We start from the raw sequence: 15853 nt of genomic DNA, 5'->3' as shown, positions 1-15853 counted from the left end.
GCAGTACAGTTGCGTACATATGACCATTTTATACCACATCAAGTGCAGGCACGGGGTAAAATTCCCCTTTACTGTTTGGTGGGGTAATATATTATAGATGGTCCTATTCACACATGCATGCACATTACTTCATTGTTCAGGACATGATGACCTGCAGCTGAATGTGTGAAGTGACTCTTAATTGAAAAGCATTGTGGATGAAGGGAAAATGTAGTATCTGTCTGTGGAGTCAAGGGGTGGTCAACTTGTAGCCCTCCAGATGTTGGACTGTAAATTCTATAATCCCTTACCACTGGCTGTCCTGGCTATGGCTGAAGGAAGGTGCAGTCGAGCAACATCTGGAGGGCCACAAATTGCCCACCCCTGGTGTAGTCCAATATATGATGGCTTGCTTACACATGTATTTCATCATTCAGTTCTCCAAGGATCAAAGGATCAATATTCCTGTGTGAATTGACCTGGACTATGAGATACCAAGTGGTTCTATAGGGCCAAGCTGCAGTGGTTATATATAGTGGTTAGATTGGGATAAATTAAATATGTTGTTAAATTTTTTAGTGCCAATTACAACTTCCCTCCCAGAGTAAATAGTTTCAGGGGGTGGATTTCATTGGGACTGTGTTGTAAGAGGGAAGGGTTAATCCCCTTCCACCCATGCTGGAGTCCTAATCTTGATTAGGTTGGGGCATGGCTGCTTTTTTAAATAATTACAACATACACATGAAAAGACACATTTAGCATAATATGTGGTTTGTCCCAAACTTCATTACTGTACAAACATGGTCTGAGGGTACATGATGTAGCCAGTTTGTGAAGCTCAGTGTGTTTGGGCCTGGTCAGTGCCTGTGTGGGGGACTTCCTGGGAACCCATGGAGCCTTTAGCTCCATGATGAAAGAAAGGTGGAATATTTAGTATACTAACTGATAAATTTTTCTTCAAAAACTTCATTTATCAACATGTAGTAAATAGTCATCGGTATCTGCCATAAGGATGCATATTAAAGTGGCCATACGGTAAACCAGCCTGCCTCAACCTGATATGTTGGACTGCAACTCCCATCATTCCCAACCAGCATGTTCCACTGACCATGCTGACTGGGAATGATGGGAGTTGTAGCCCAACACATCTGGAGGGCACCAGGTTGGGGACAACAGCTGTAGACTATGCAAAAGAATTATGAAGCAATTTAAAACACTTGGGTGGAGGGATGTTATTCTCTCCCCCTCCCCTGTGTTTTCCAAAGATGCTTGTAAGTGCTTACTCGATACAGAGTACACTCACCATTAGTCTGGAGTGTTCTGATGTGTGATCGATGCATGTGTGCATTGCTTTGGCACCTCTTTATTGCATGTGGCTAGCAGAATTGCAAAGCCCCACATCAGCCCAGCTTGATCTAGGCAGACTTTGGCCTTATAAAAATACTTTTTGTAATGAATGCAACCATGACTGCATGATTATTTTGAAATGGTGGCAGCTGTCCATAGTGTGCACACCTTACCCCACCCCCAATATTCTCCCATCCTCAGCTTCATGTCTGCGCATCTTCCACCTGACACTAGTCACTGGGAAGGCTTTTCATACAGTGCTTTCCGAGAACTTTTATTCCTACAGCTGGTGCCAACTTTCTCATTATTTGTTTCCAGTAAGTCAGAATACACCATGTGCTCTTCAGTCAAGAATTCTATATTCCGTTGTTTCATTCAGTCATTTTGACACTCTTTCTGTTTCGTCCACCTTTATTTGGACATTTCATTTGGCAAATAGCTAATTAAGGACTGAAAAATTGGGGGAAATTTTGACAGGATTTTGACTAACTTAGAAATATGTACTTCATTGCAAATATCTGGTTTTGATTTGGCATTACACTACTCGGGCTGTACAAATACTTTTCAACTGCATTCTTTCCCTGCAACTCTCTGCAAAGCGACTTCATCTTGTCAATGGGTTGTTTTACACATAGCACCAAATTATGGTTTGGTACTATATGAATGTGCTCCTTGTACTCCCTCCTCCCATTCTTAAGTCACCCCAGATCTTAGCAGTTGCTCCTCACAGGGGCATTCCAAGGGTAATGTCTGTTTATATTTCTTTATCTGTTCTATACATCTTGAGTGAATGTTTTTTTGTTTTTTTTTTAAAGTGTAGTGCTGTATCCCAAACGGTTATATGAATATGAGCATGTTCTGGGCACAAAAATGATTATGGCACTGTGGATTCCATGTGACAGTCTTTTGAAGTATAAGCATCAGAACATACGCAGCTGCTTTATACTCAGTCAGACTCTTGGCCTATCTAGCTCAGTACTGTCAACACTGATTGACAACAGCTCTCAGTGTTTCAGACATGCATCTTTTCTAGCCCTACCTGGAGATGCTAGAGACTGAACCTGGGATCTCTGGCATGAAAGCACATGCTTTACTATCTGCCTATTAATGTTTGTTTCAACATGCAAAAATAAAGTAATTCATTTATTGGGCTTCCTAATGAGATTCAACAGTCTGATAATTAAGCAACATGTTGGGTTAGTTCTCTATATTATGTATTTGGTTTCCCTTCCTTTTTGTTCTCTCCCAGCTCCCACAAGCAATCTGCTGTGAGCTATAGATCTTCTGTTGCTTCAGTCTGTACCTGCGTAAAGTTTATTTCTGGGCATCATTCTCTATCAAGACAGCACATGTAATTTTTTACAGGACAGTTGTGTCTTAGAGGGAGTAAGAGATGTTATGCATCTTTTGGTCCCAGTGTTTCCTTTTAAGAGCATTTTCAAATAGGAATCTGTGAAGTTTTAAGCTGAGTTGAAACAACTCAGTCAGTAACATAAATGAAAATCCTATTTCTGTCTATGCAACATTGTAACACAGGGTGTTTTCCAAATTTTAAATACTATTAGGTTTAAAACGAAATTAATGTATTTCAACTGTGCAACTATTTTGTGCCGTAGCAATCTTTTGGCTCACTACTTCCTTGGTTTTAATTAAATTCTTGCCCCACCTCCCCAAAAATAAAGCCCAGGAAAATTATTGATGCATAATAAACTCCATACAAGCTATTTGTTTTCTTTCTTTGGGGGGAAGTGGTAGAAGTTTTGTGTTAATACTTGAAGACTTTTAAATAAGTATTTATATAGCAGAAGTGTCCCAATCATTCCACATGTATTTATCTGAAATCCTTCCAAAAGGTCTGCAAGGTACACTAGTGTTATCCTCAACAGGCACTAGGAAACAGTTTGAACCCAAGGCACTGTGCATAAGAAAACTACCTTTGGGAGCCAATCTCCATCCATATATATCCCCACAGAGTTGTATCTTGTGTGCCATCATATCAGCAAAGGTACCACTCTGTATGCTCTGGAAGAGTTTTTACACCCTAAATGCACAGGGTTCATGTCAATAAACTGTTTCCTACTTTTGTGGGGGGGGGGGATCAATTTTTTATTGTGAGTTTTAACAAAACAAACAAAAAATAACAAAACCAAAAAATTAAAAACATAACATATTCTAAAATCCTCGGTTTCAAATATTAGAATATTCTAGGGAAAGAAGAGAGAGAAAGAATAGGTTACATGTAAACTTCAGTAAAAGCAGACCAGATATCTAAATACAAGTCCATTTGCAAGTTATGCCTACATAACATACTTTCAAATGTTGCTAGTGTTGTTAAGTCTTCAATCCATTGTATTATAGGCAGTGAGGTTTTATCTCTCCAGTATCATAGTATCAGTCTTTTAGCAACCAAAAGGGTGCGAAGGATCCATTTACACTGACCATGTGTTACATTCCAAAAAGCAGGTACGTAATTTAAGAGAACATTTACATCAGTAAATATTAAAGAGCTTTCCAATACAAAATTTATCCATATAATAACTTCCTCCCAAAAGGAGGCAACTATTCAGCATTACCAAAACATGTGAATAAGAGAAGCATTAACTACATTACACCTCCAACAATTAGCAGAGTTTGACAAGCCGTTATTAAAGAGATGCTGTGGCGTCCAATAGACCCGAAACAAACGTTTTTGCTGAATAAGGCATAACCAAAGATCCATAGAGATATCTGATACAGACGCTAAAATGGTGGTCCATTGATTAGTTTGATATTCCCTCTTCTCCCCTCCCCCCTACTTGTCAAGCTAAATACCAATCCAAGCATCTTAGGGGAAAGGTGGGGTGCAAATGTCATACATGCCATCACTGGAAAGAGAAGCTTAGCTAGATGAGAAGCTTAGCTAGAAGTTCTTATTATGTTAGCTCAAATCTGTTGGAATTAATGAGCTATTGCAGGGATTTTGAGTTTGCATATCACTGCTTATACCTTAGTGCTGTTGAGAACATTTTTTTAAAGTATTTATGGTAATTTTCATTTTATGCAGCTCTTTTTCAAAATAACTAGGTTCAAGGAAACCCACTCCCCACCTTTTCTCTAAACATACATGATGGGAATTCTATCAAGATCCACAAGATAACTAATGTCTTTTTAACCATGAGTTTTTGAGAAAATGTGCCAACATTCCAGTTTCTTAGGGCATTTCCTTGTGTGAAAATAACAGGTCAGGGTCATTTCCTTGTGTGTTAAAAGAGAATTTTGGAGGTGGTTGTTGTTCTTATTTGAGAAAAGCAATTATTGCAATATCCCCTCCCACATTTGAGTGACTTCCTCAGTTATCTCGGGAGCACAGATAACTCACTTCTGTTCTCACGCAGTTGCTTATCTCAGCATTGTTGTCCTTTTTTACTCATGTGATTCAGAAATTGGACCTAAGAGTTGATCTGCTTTTTTCCAATTGCTGCCCAATGAAACTATCTCTCCTCCTCTGCTCCAGGGAAATAATAGCGAGGGATGGCCAAAGTTGGCTACTGAGAGCAAGTTCATACAATTACTATAGCCCTATTCAGTCATTATGAAAAGTGAACAGACTCACCACGTGAGCAGGAATGGGGCTGCACCAAGTAGCCCTGCCCCTGACGTCACATCATAATAAAGCTCCACCCATAGGGGTCCACACTTCCAGTGCAAACGGCTGCAGCAAGGAGGCCTTAGTGCATACAGGTGAATGCACATAGGCTTCCATGTGATTTGGAACCCTGTGTGATTGGTGACGGAGCTACTTAGTGCAGCCTGCTCACGTGGTGAGTCTACTCACTTTTCATAATGACTGAATAGAGTTCTAGTCATCTGAATTCATAAGCACAAGATACAGTTTTGCAGTCTACTGGCTACTTAAGGTTTTAAATGTATACCTAAACATGTAAAGTGTGAGCATAAACCTATGCAAAGTGCATTCTGCAGGTGTGCTAGCTAGTATACTCAGTGATGTAGATAGGTAATTTTAGACCCTGGACTTAATGGTGTTACCAGGGGCGGGGCGGGGGGAGAGTTTTAGATGGCGGTGTGTATTTCTTCAGTTGTAAAGCACACAACTGATGTTTCTCTTCTCCCCACCACCACCACACCATGCTTTACAACTGCTTCTACATTCCTGATATGTTAAAGCAACAAACAACCAAAAACAGTTTACCAATCCTGGTTAAGAACGCAATACTCTGAGCATGTCTAGAATCATAGAATAGAATCATAGAATAGTAGGGTTGGAAGGGGCCTACAAAGCCATCGAGTCCAACCCCCTGCTCAATGCAGGAATCCAAGTCAGAGCATCCCCGACAAATGGCTGTCCAGCCTCGTTTTGAAGGCCTCCAGTGTGGGAGAGCCCACCACCTCCCCAGGTAATTGGTTCCATTGTCGTATTGCTCTGACACTCAGGAAGTTTTTCCTGATGTTCAGCCGGAATCTGGCTTCCTGTAACTTGAGCCCATTATTCCGTGTCTTGCACTCTGGGATGATCAAGAAGAGATCCTGGCCTTCTTCTCTGTGACAACCTTTCAAGTACTTGAAGAGTGCTATCATATCTCCCCTCAGTCTTCTCTTCTCAAGGCTAAACATGCCCAGTTCTTTCAGTCTCTCTTCATAGGGCTTTGTTTCCAGTCCCCTGATCATCTTTGTTGCCCTCCTCTGAACCCTCTCCAGTTTGTCTGCATCCTTCTTAAAGTGTGGTGCCCAGAACTGGACACAGTACTCCAGATGAGGCCTAACCAGTGCTGAGTAGAGGGGAACTAGTACTTCCCGGGATTTGGAAGCGATGCTTCTATGAATGCAGCCCAAAATAGCATTTGCCTTTTTTGCAGCCACATCACATTGTTGGCTCATATTCAGCTTGTGATAGACAACAATTCCAAGATCCTTCTCGCTCGTAATGTGGTTGAGCCACGTATCCCCCATCTTGTAACTGTGCATTTGGTTTCTTTTTCCTAGGTGCAGAACTTGGCATTTGTCCCTATTAAATGCCATTCTGTTGTTTTCTGCCCGGCACTCCAGTCTATCCAGATCACTTTGAATTTTGTTTCTGTCTTCCAAAGTATTAGCTATCCCTCCCAATTTTGTGTCATCTGCAAATTTGATCAGCATTCCCTGCACCTCCTCCTCCAAGTTATTAATAAAAATGTTGAAGAGCACTGGGCCCAGGACTGAGCCCTGCGGTACCCCACTTGTTACCTCTCCCCAGCTTGAGAAGGTCCCATTGATAAGCACTCTTTGAGTGTGATTCTGTAGCCAACTGTGGATCCACCGGATCGTTGTTTCATCTAGCCCACTTCGAGCTAGTTTGCTCATCAGGATATCATGTCCTGATGAGCAAACTAGTTTGCATTTTAAACTGACTTAAATCATAGTCTTAGCAGGAGTACAAGAATAAAATGGAGGCTGGCCAGCCTCTGAATATAAAAAAAAACAAAGTAAGGAAGAAAGGATGCTGTTGCAAGCAAGATCAGCCCAGGTAGGCCCCAGGGTGCTGACACTGTTCCTGTTTGCCATTGCTCCCATCACCTGCTGTTCTATGGTGGTCATTTGGAGGCCCCCATGGCTGAAGCATCCTGGACTTTGGCCCTAGATCTAGCCCTAGTTCCACCGCTGGAACGTACCAAGATGTTAGTTCTACTACGTCTTCTGAGTGTACCCGTGATGGCATCTGTGTTATATGTGAAAAGGCTGAAAATCCTAAGCCTGCTGTGCAAGAAGCTAGGCTTTCTAGAGACAAAGCACTCTTGGAATTGGGCTGGAATTTAGGAATAATTGTTTTAGAATATATCTGAGTATTTAGCTTGCAAAGACAACTCCTAAACAGGTCCCAGCAAAACTGGAGAAACCACTCCTAAATTCTGGAACGTTAGCAGTAATGCTGAAGAAGCAATAGTACAATGTAGTGTATCAATATCCTTAGAAGGCAACCCATGACACATGCTGTACTCAGACAACTTTTTCTCTTTTTACTTTAAGGTCAATATCTACCAGGTAGCTGCTCTGAGAATAGCAATGGCATGATAAAGTGGATGTTCAGCTTTTCCCCCAAGTAAGTGATTCTTTCTTTCTCTCTCTCTCTCTCTCTCTCTCTCTCTCTCTCAACAATGTATATATTTACACTGTACAGTTGAAGTGTTGCCACTAGGGTATGTTTTTATGGCATGATTAAGAAGATAATGAAACTCTTAGTTTTGCTTTCCAAACTTGCTAGATGTGCCGCCAAAATTCTGTAGCCTGGGCAAAACATCAGTGTCTCCTACGTGATCTTTTTAAAAACAGATTTTAAAGAGTATTAGTTTTGCAATAGAATGAGTCATCGTTTTGAGTATATTTAAATTAAGAAACATAGTTACATTGGCTCAGCTCCATCACAAATTTGTTTGTACAAAACTGAGTTTGTTATCTAAAGTATTATAGAAATGAAAATGCTGCTTGTTTATATATGGATGTGCTTTACCAAGGACATTTCTTGTATTTCAGACAACTCTAGCAAATTATTTTGGTTGTTCCTGCATTCTGCCTGTGATATTTTGATCTGTTTTGGTATTTTGATCTATTTAGATCTGTTTTGATCTATTAAGGGTGTTGATCTAATTCAAGGCTGTTTCAGCCTCACTTTTTCATGATTCTACATGTAGAGATACAGTTGAAGTCTTCAACAAAATGCTGCAGTGTGGAGTGCTTCTGCTCAGGGTGTTAGCCTGCCAGTCAGCCATGAGACTGCATTCCTTCCCCTGCTCCAGTTCCCCTCACCACTTCCAACAGACACTCAGCATTCTGTGGTCATTGAAGATGCTAAATTTTCATTGGGTTATTTTTTGGTCCTGTCCACCCACCCCGTCTTCCGTTACAGGTTTTTCCTATCTTTTTTGTACTTCTGCAAACCTTGAAGTTTGTCTATCCCTGCTGTTGACTCCCTCTTATATGTGCATTGTGCTGTTCTGGTTGCATAAAGACTAGCACACTGAGACTGAGCTATTAGAATACATAATTTGAAGAAATGGAGGATTGTATCTTTATAACGGGGCTTACTCCCAGGTAAGTGTGTATAGGATTGCAGCCTTAGGATCCTGTTTAGATTTTCTTTTAGCAACTGAATTATGACATGTAATTTATGTAACACACCATTTCTATGTGTCCTACTGGAAGTAAAATAATGAGTATCATTACAAAGTTGCTTTGAGAAGTAAATAATCAACATGTCACATTGGTATGAGTGCAGTCTCTTATGAAAATGCCATACTGAGGTAAGGCCAAATCATATACTAAAAAATTATTATAAATTTTATTTATTATACTATAACAACCACTAAAAATCTAAATAAATCAATTATCTTTGAACTTTTGAGTCTCTTTCAGTTAGCATTGGGGTAGTTTGCATTTAAATGTTAATGGTTTGGTTATCAGATAAAACCTTTCCCTCCTTTATATTTACAGTGCATTGGTATACAACTCTACTCAGAAACAAGCCCCACCGGGTTCAATGGGACTTACTCCCATTTAAGTGTGTAAGGTTTATGGCCTTAGTCTTTTTGTATTTATATTACTATCGGAAGAGTTTTCTATATTTTATGTAAAACAAAGGAATGAAAACTAATGTCTGACAGAGGAAAGAGTTCACATAGAAAAGGAAAGCTTGTGTCATAATAAACTTGTTAGTCCTTTTGGTGCCACAAGACTTTGTTTTTGCTGCAACAGACTAACATAGCTACTCCCCTGAAAATCACAGAAAAGGAGTTGTTTGTTGTTGTTCAGTCGTTCAGTTGTGTCCGACTCTTCGTGACCCCATGGACCATAGCACGCCAGGCCTTCCTGTCCTGCGCTCTCTCCCGGAGCGTGCTCAAGTTCAAATTCATTGCATCCGTGATGCTATCTAGCCATCTCATCCTCTGCCGTCCCCTTCTCCTTTTGCCTTCAGTCTTTCCCAGCATCAGGGTCTTTTCCAGGGAGTTTTCTCTTCGCATTAGGTGGCCAAAATATTGGAGCTTCAGCTTCATTATCTGTCCTTCCAATGAGCACTCAGGGTTGATTTCCTTTAGGATGGACTGATTGGACCTCCTTGCAGTCCAGGGCACTCGTAAGAGTCTTCTCCAGCACCACAGTTCGAAAGCATCAATTCTTCGGCGCTCAGCCTTCCTTATAGTCCAGCTCTCACAGCCATACATTACTACTGGGAAAACCATAGCTTTGATTAGACGGACCTTTGTCGGCAAGGTGATGTCTCTGCTTCTTACTATGCTGTCTAGGTTGGCCATAGCTTTCCTCCCCAGGAGCAAGCGTCTTTTAATTTCATGGCTACAGTCACCGTCTGCGGTGATCTTGGAGCCCAAGAAAGTAAAATCTGTCACTGCTTCCATTTCTTCCCCTTCTATATGCCAGGAAGTGATGGGGCCAGATGCCATGATCTTCGTTTTTTTAATGTTGAGTTTCAAACCAGCTTTTGCACTCTCCTCTTTCACCCTCAACAAGAGGCTCTTTAGATACTCTTCACTTTCTGCCATTAGGGTGGTATCGTCTGCATATCGGAGGTTGTTGATAATTCTCCCAGCAATCTTAATTCCGACCTCTGATTCATCCAACCCGGCATTTCTCATGATGTACTCTGCATATAAGTTAAATAAGCAGGGTGACAATATGCAGCCTTGTCGTACTCCTTTCCCAATTTTGAACCAATCGGTTGTTCCATGTCTGGTTCTTACTGTTGCTTCTTGACCCTCGTACAGGTTTCTCAGGAGACAGGTAAGGTGGTCTGGTACTCCCATCACTTTAAGAATTTGCCACAGTTTGTTGTGATCCACACAATCAAAGGCTTTAGCGTAGTCAATGAAGCAGAAATAGACATTTTTCTGGAATTCTCTTGCTTTCTCCATGATGCAGCGAAAGTTGGCGATTTGATCTCTAGTTCCTCTGCCTCTTCTAAACCCAGCTTGTACTTCCGGTAGTTCTCGGTTCGCATACTGCTGAAGCCTAGCTTGTAGGATTTTGAGCATCACCTTGCTGGCATGTGAAATGAGCGCAATTGTGCGGTAGTTTGAACACTCTTTGGCATTGCCCTTCTTTGGAATTGGAATGTAAACTGACCTTTTCCAGTCTTGTGGCCACTGTTGAGTGTTCCAGATTTGTTGACATATTGAATGCAGCACATTAACAGCATCATCTTTTAGGATTTTAAATAGCTTGGCTGGAATACTGTCATCTCCGCTAGCTTTGTTGTTACTAATGCTTCCTAAGGCCCACTTGACTTCACTCTCGAGGATGTCCGGCTCAAGTTCAGTGACCGCACTATCATGGCTATCAGGGACATTCAGATCTTTCCTGTATAGTTCTTCTGTGTATTCATGCCACCTCTTCTTAATCTCATCTGCTTCTGTTAGGTCCCTGCCTTCTTTGTCCTTTATCATGCCCGTCTTTGCACAAAACGTTCCCTTGAGATCTCCAATTTTCTTGAAGAGATCTCTAGTCTTTCCCATTCTGTTGTTTTCCTCGATTTCTTTGCATTGTTCATTTAAGAAGGCCTTCTTGTCTCTCCTTGCTATTCTCTGGAACTCTGCGTTCAGTTGGATATATCTTCCCCTTTCTCCCTTGCTTTTCGCTTCCCTTCTTTCGTGAGCTACTTGTAAAGCCTCATCAGACAGCCACTTTGCTTTCTTGCATTTCTTTTTCTTTGGGATGGATTTCGTTGCTGCCTCCTGAACAATGTGACGGACCTCCGTCCATAGTTCCTCAGGCACTCTGTCTATCAGGTCTAATCCCTGAAATCTATTCCTCACCTCCACTGTATATTCATCAGGGATATGATTTAGGTCATACCTGAACGGTTTAGTGGTTTTCCCGACGTTCTTCAATTTCAGCCGAAATTTTGCAAGAAGCAGCTCATGATCTGAGCCACAGTCAGCTCCAGGTCTTGTTTTTACTGACTGTATGGAGCTTCTCCATCTTTGGCTGCAAAGGACATAATCAATCTGATTTCGATATTGACCATCTGGTGACGTCCATGTGTAGAGTCGCCTCTTGTGCTGTTGGAAAAGAGTGTTTGCTATGATCAGCATGTTCTCTTGGCAAAACTCTATTAGCTTTTGTCCTGCTTCATTTTGTACACCAAGGCCATGCCTGCCTGTTATCCCGGTGATTTCTTGACTTCCTACTTTAGCATTCCAATCCCCTATGATGAAGAGGACATCTTTTTTTGGTGTTAGTTCTAGAAGGTGTTGGAGGTCTTCATAGAACCGATCAACCTCAGCTTCTTCGGCCTCAGTGGTTGGGGCATAGACTTGAATTACTGTGATGTTGAATGGTTTGCCTTGGATTCGTACTGAGATCGTTCTATCATTTTTAAGATTGTACCCCAGTACTTCTTTTCCCACCCTTTTGTTGACTATGAGTGCTACTCCATTTCTTCTAAGGGATTCTTGGCCACAATAGTAGATATGATGGTCACCTGAATTAAATTCGCCCATGCCTGTCCATTTGAGTTCGCTGATTCCCAAGATGTCGATGTTCAATCTTGCCATCTCATGTTTGACCACCTCCAGCTTACCTTGATTCATTGATCTGACATTCCAGGTTCCTAAACAATATTGTTCTTTACAGCATCGGATTTTCTTTTCACCACCAGACACATCCACAGCTGAGTGTCCTTTCGGGTTTGGCCCAGCCGCTTCACTCTTTCTGGAGCTACTTGGAAATACCCTCTGCTCTTCCCCAGTAGCATATTGGACACCTTCCAACCTGAGGGGCTCATCTTCCGGCGTCATCTCTTTTAGCCTTGTGATACGTTCCATGGGGTTTTCTTGGCAAGAATACTGGAGTGGGTTGCCATTTCCTTCTCCAGTGGACCACATTTTGTCAGAACTCTCTGCCATGACCTGTCCGTCTTGGGTGGCCCTGCACGGCATAGCTTATGGCTTCACTGAGTTACGCAAGCCCCTTCACCACAACAAGGCAGTGATCCATGAAGGGGGAAAAGGAGTTAGCTATGATAATAAATGGCAACGTACCAAGATGTTAGTTCTACTATAGTCAAAGAGGTTTGGGGTGATATCCCTTTAGAAATCTAATTTAATAAAACTAATCTTATTTCATTTTTATGAACAAGGATATGGAAATGAAGAGAGATATTTCAAACACCCATTTATTTATTTGTAGTATTTATATCCCACCTTTCACCATGTTCTCAACGTAGTTGAATTTAATTTAAAATATAATTTAAAATATAATATAATATGTAATAAAATATAATTTCATTTAAAATACAAAGACAGTCAAGACACAGACAGAAAACAGCAGCCCGCAGATTAAACTAGAGTAGCTAAAATTATTAGAGGACCTCAGGTACCATAAAAAAAATAGGAGAAAACAGGACAGACTTCACCTGGTGTCAGAAAGATAACAAAGATGGTTCCGGGCATATGTCTAGGGAGAAATTTATGTAATTTGGAAGCCACCACAGAAACGTAGTATGGTATCCACTTATCTGAATCTGTATATTGGTACAGTATTTCAATGTAACCCTTTAAAAAAAAAAGAAATAAACTTCTGCAAGGCACAGCACTTTCCCACAATTTCAAGAACCCTTTTTGGAAGATCTAAATTCTTAACTCTGTATGTTCCTGCACTCCAGCACATTCAATAATCCAGTGTTTTCTGTGTGTGAAATATGTTTCCTTTGTAATGAAAACGATTACACCATAAGCTATTTGCAATCTGGTATAGTCAGTTCCACAATTCTTGCAGAATTAGGGAAAGCAGATGTAATTAGGAGAAATTATTGTTTGTACACAGTTAAACATTCTCTATATTTTGTTGGTTCATAAGACTGTGTTGGTTTATCTTGTGAGATTTATTTTACAGGTGCTGTTTTGCAATTGATCTTTGAAATCAGTTTAAGAGAGAGTTCAAGAGTACAATGTTTTATGTTCTAGTTCTTTTGAACGTTTCTTGTCCTAGAGACTTCCCATCAGTTTGTGTAATGACAGAATGCCTAATAATAATATTTGGATATTCAACTAATAAAACAAAGCATTTTCCTCTCCTTTTATCATCCAGTTATTTTAAAAACAGAAAAACGAAAGCATTCTTCCACTTAGGATATAATAAATGGTACAGAAATAAGTAGAAATGGTACAGAAATAAGTAGGAAGTAGCTAATGCTTACTAATAAAGAATACAGGCACATAGTCCCCACTAGAATTCAGATGACTGTACCAAAACAGGTAGTAGAAGCAGATTTTTAGTAGAGACTTCGCACACACAAATTATCATCCCAATCCAGCAGGAGAACACGTTCATGTGAAATGGGTGTTTTCACAGACTGAAAAGTCTGATTCAGAACCCAAGGCTGCAGAGGCAGAGTTCTAGTCAGATTGTTTGTAATCAGAACCATCATCTGCTAGGGGAAGCAAGTGATGATGTACACCAAAATACAAATGAAAAGACTGTTCTCTTGGATTAATATAGGTGAGTATTTTACCAAGTGGTAATTTACCGTGGCTAGCTATTTGGCGAGTGTGTTCTTTGAGTCTACACAGGTGACTAGACTACTCCCTTGATCACCTACCTTATCTTGCCAAATGGAGATGTATTACATCAAATAGGGAATGGATGTCTGGCTGGGTCCAGGATGCTGCAAATTCCTCCTTGAGCGAGGGGGTGGTACCAGCCTTTTTAAAGGAGGTGGTAATTAGGCCACTCCTGAGAAAACCCAATGTGGACCTGGAAGATATTTATTACTATAGGCCAGTTGCCAACATCCCCTTCGTAGGCAAGGTGCTTGAGTGGGTGGTTGCCAGTCAACTCCAGACACTCTTGAATGAAACTGATTATCTGGATCCATTTCAATCAGGCTTCAGGCCTGGTTTTGGAATGGAAACTGGTTGGTCACCCTGTGGATTGACCTTTGCTGAAAGAGGGACAAGGGAAATGCAACCTTGTTGATTCTCTTGAACCTTTCAACAGCTTTCAATACCATCAAAGGTATCCTTCTGGATAGGTTGTCTGAGTTGGGAGATGGAAACACTGTGTTGCAGTGTTTCGCTCCTACTTGGATGGCTGATTCCAGAAGGTGGTGCTGGGGATTATTGCTCTGTGCCTTGGCAGCTGTGCTATGGGATTCCACAAGGCTCTAATTTATCCCCTTCACTGTTCAACATCTACATGAAACTATTGGGGGAGGTTATCTGGAAATATGGGCTGAAGTGTTACCAATATGGAGGAGATATGCCACTCTATTCTTTTCATCAAATCCAGGTGAGGCAGTGAGTGTTCTGAATCAATGCCTGGGCACAGTAATGGACTGGACAAGGGCCAATAAATTGAGACTCCATTCAGACAAGACAGAGGTATTGTTAGTGGGTGGTTCATCTGCCCAGCTAAGTGATGTTTAACCTTTTTTGGAGGGGGTTGCACTCCCCCTAAAGGATCAGGTTCATAGTTTGGAGATGCTCTTGGATACAACATTGTCACTAGAGGCACAGGTGGACTTGGTGGCACGGAGCACTTTTTCCAGCTTAGGCTGTGTATGCCACCTATGTCCTTATCTAGACAGAGATAGCCTAGCTACAGTTATCCACGCTCTGGAAACCTTTCATCTGGATTACTGCAATGTTTTATATAGGTGGGCCAGCCTTTGAAAATGGTCCAGCAACTTCAGCTGGTCCAAAATAGGGCAGCAAGATTGTTCATTGTCAGGAATGAATCTGAATGTGTGGAGATAGTTAGCAGCTCAGACTCAGAATTGGAAAAGCCAGAACTGGGGGAGGTTCTCTTTCTAGTGAGCTCAGATATAGCAAGGCATTCTTCTCAAGACCTTGGCACACAGATGGCTTGACCTGAAGGGGTCCCCCTTTCCTCCTTCATGAGAACCCAGTGGGAGGAGGAGAGTGAGGGGCTGTAATGGCCCCAGGCCTGTAATGAAGTCACCAGTAGTTTTAGAGAGGCCTAGAGATCCATAATGCTTTATTAGTGCAATTCTCTTGCTAGTGGGCCTCTTGGCTGGTAAGATGCATGAAAGGTCGATATCGCCATCTCAGCACATACCATGCTAACAAGCTCTGGTATCTTATCAGGGCCTAGGATGTGCCTGGGAAGTAGAGCTCTGTTTGTGCTAAGCTATGGGTGCCTGTGCTGGGAAAGTTCTGATTGTTTTCCTTCTGAACAAGCACAGTTAGTCTCTGCTGGGAAAGTTGCAGATGAACGCTAATTAACGCTTGCTTCTGTCATGCTGCCTCACTGCCAACATGTATGGTATAAAACCAATTTTACCCCTTGGCTCTGGGTTCAGAGAAGCTGTCTGATCCAACCATTGGGTACGCCTGTGTGCTGTAAGTACTCAATAAAGTCCCCGTGTAAGTAAACCTGGATCTGGTTTATCACTTCCACAGTACCTCCAAACCTTAGCAGCCCATGGCTGGGGCATACAATTGGTGCAGCGAGCAGGGTGCCAAGAGAACTTATATGTTCAGATTCAAAGGGAAGGAGGATGAGGTTGTCGGTGTAACCATTGGGT

The 15853-nt window shown here is 41.4% G+C and overlaps 1 protein-coding gene across 1 annotated transcript in view; it reads left to right on the top strand.

The window, feature by feature from the left end:
* Positions 1-15853, top strand: part of SULF2 (sulfatase 2) — a 475361-nt gene that overhangs the window by 29413 nt on the left and 430095 nt on the right. The window contains exon 2 of the mRNA XM_084854074.1: positions 7327-7399. The gene's annotated coding sequence lies outside the window, so the exon portion shown is untranslated. The remainder of the gene's footprint in view (positions 1-7326; positions 7400-15853) is intronic.

This window comes from Heloderma suspectum, chromosome 4 (assembly GCF_057233095.1).
Source record: "Heloderma suspectum isolate Gila_16-S chromosome 4, 16-S_ref, whole genome shotgun sequence".
NCBI lineage: Eukaryota > Metazoa > Chordata > Lepidosauria > Squamata > Helodermatidae > Heloderma > Heloderma suspectum.
This window is presented reverse-complemented; position numbering and strand designations above follow the sequence as displayed.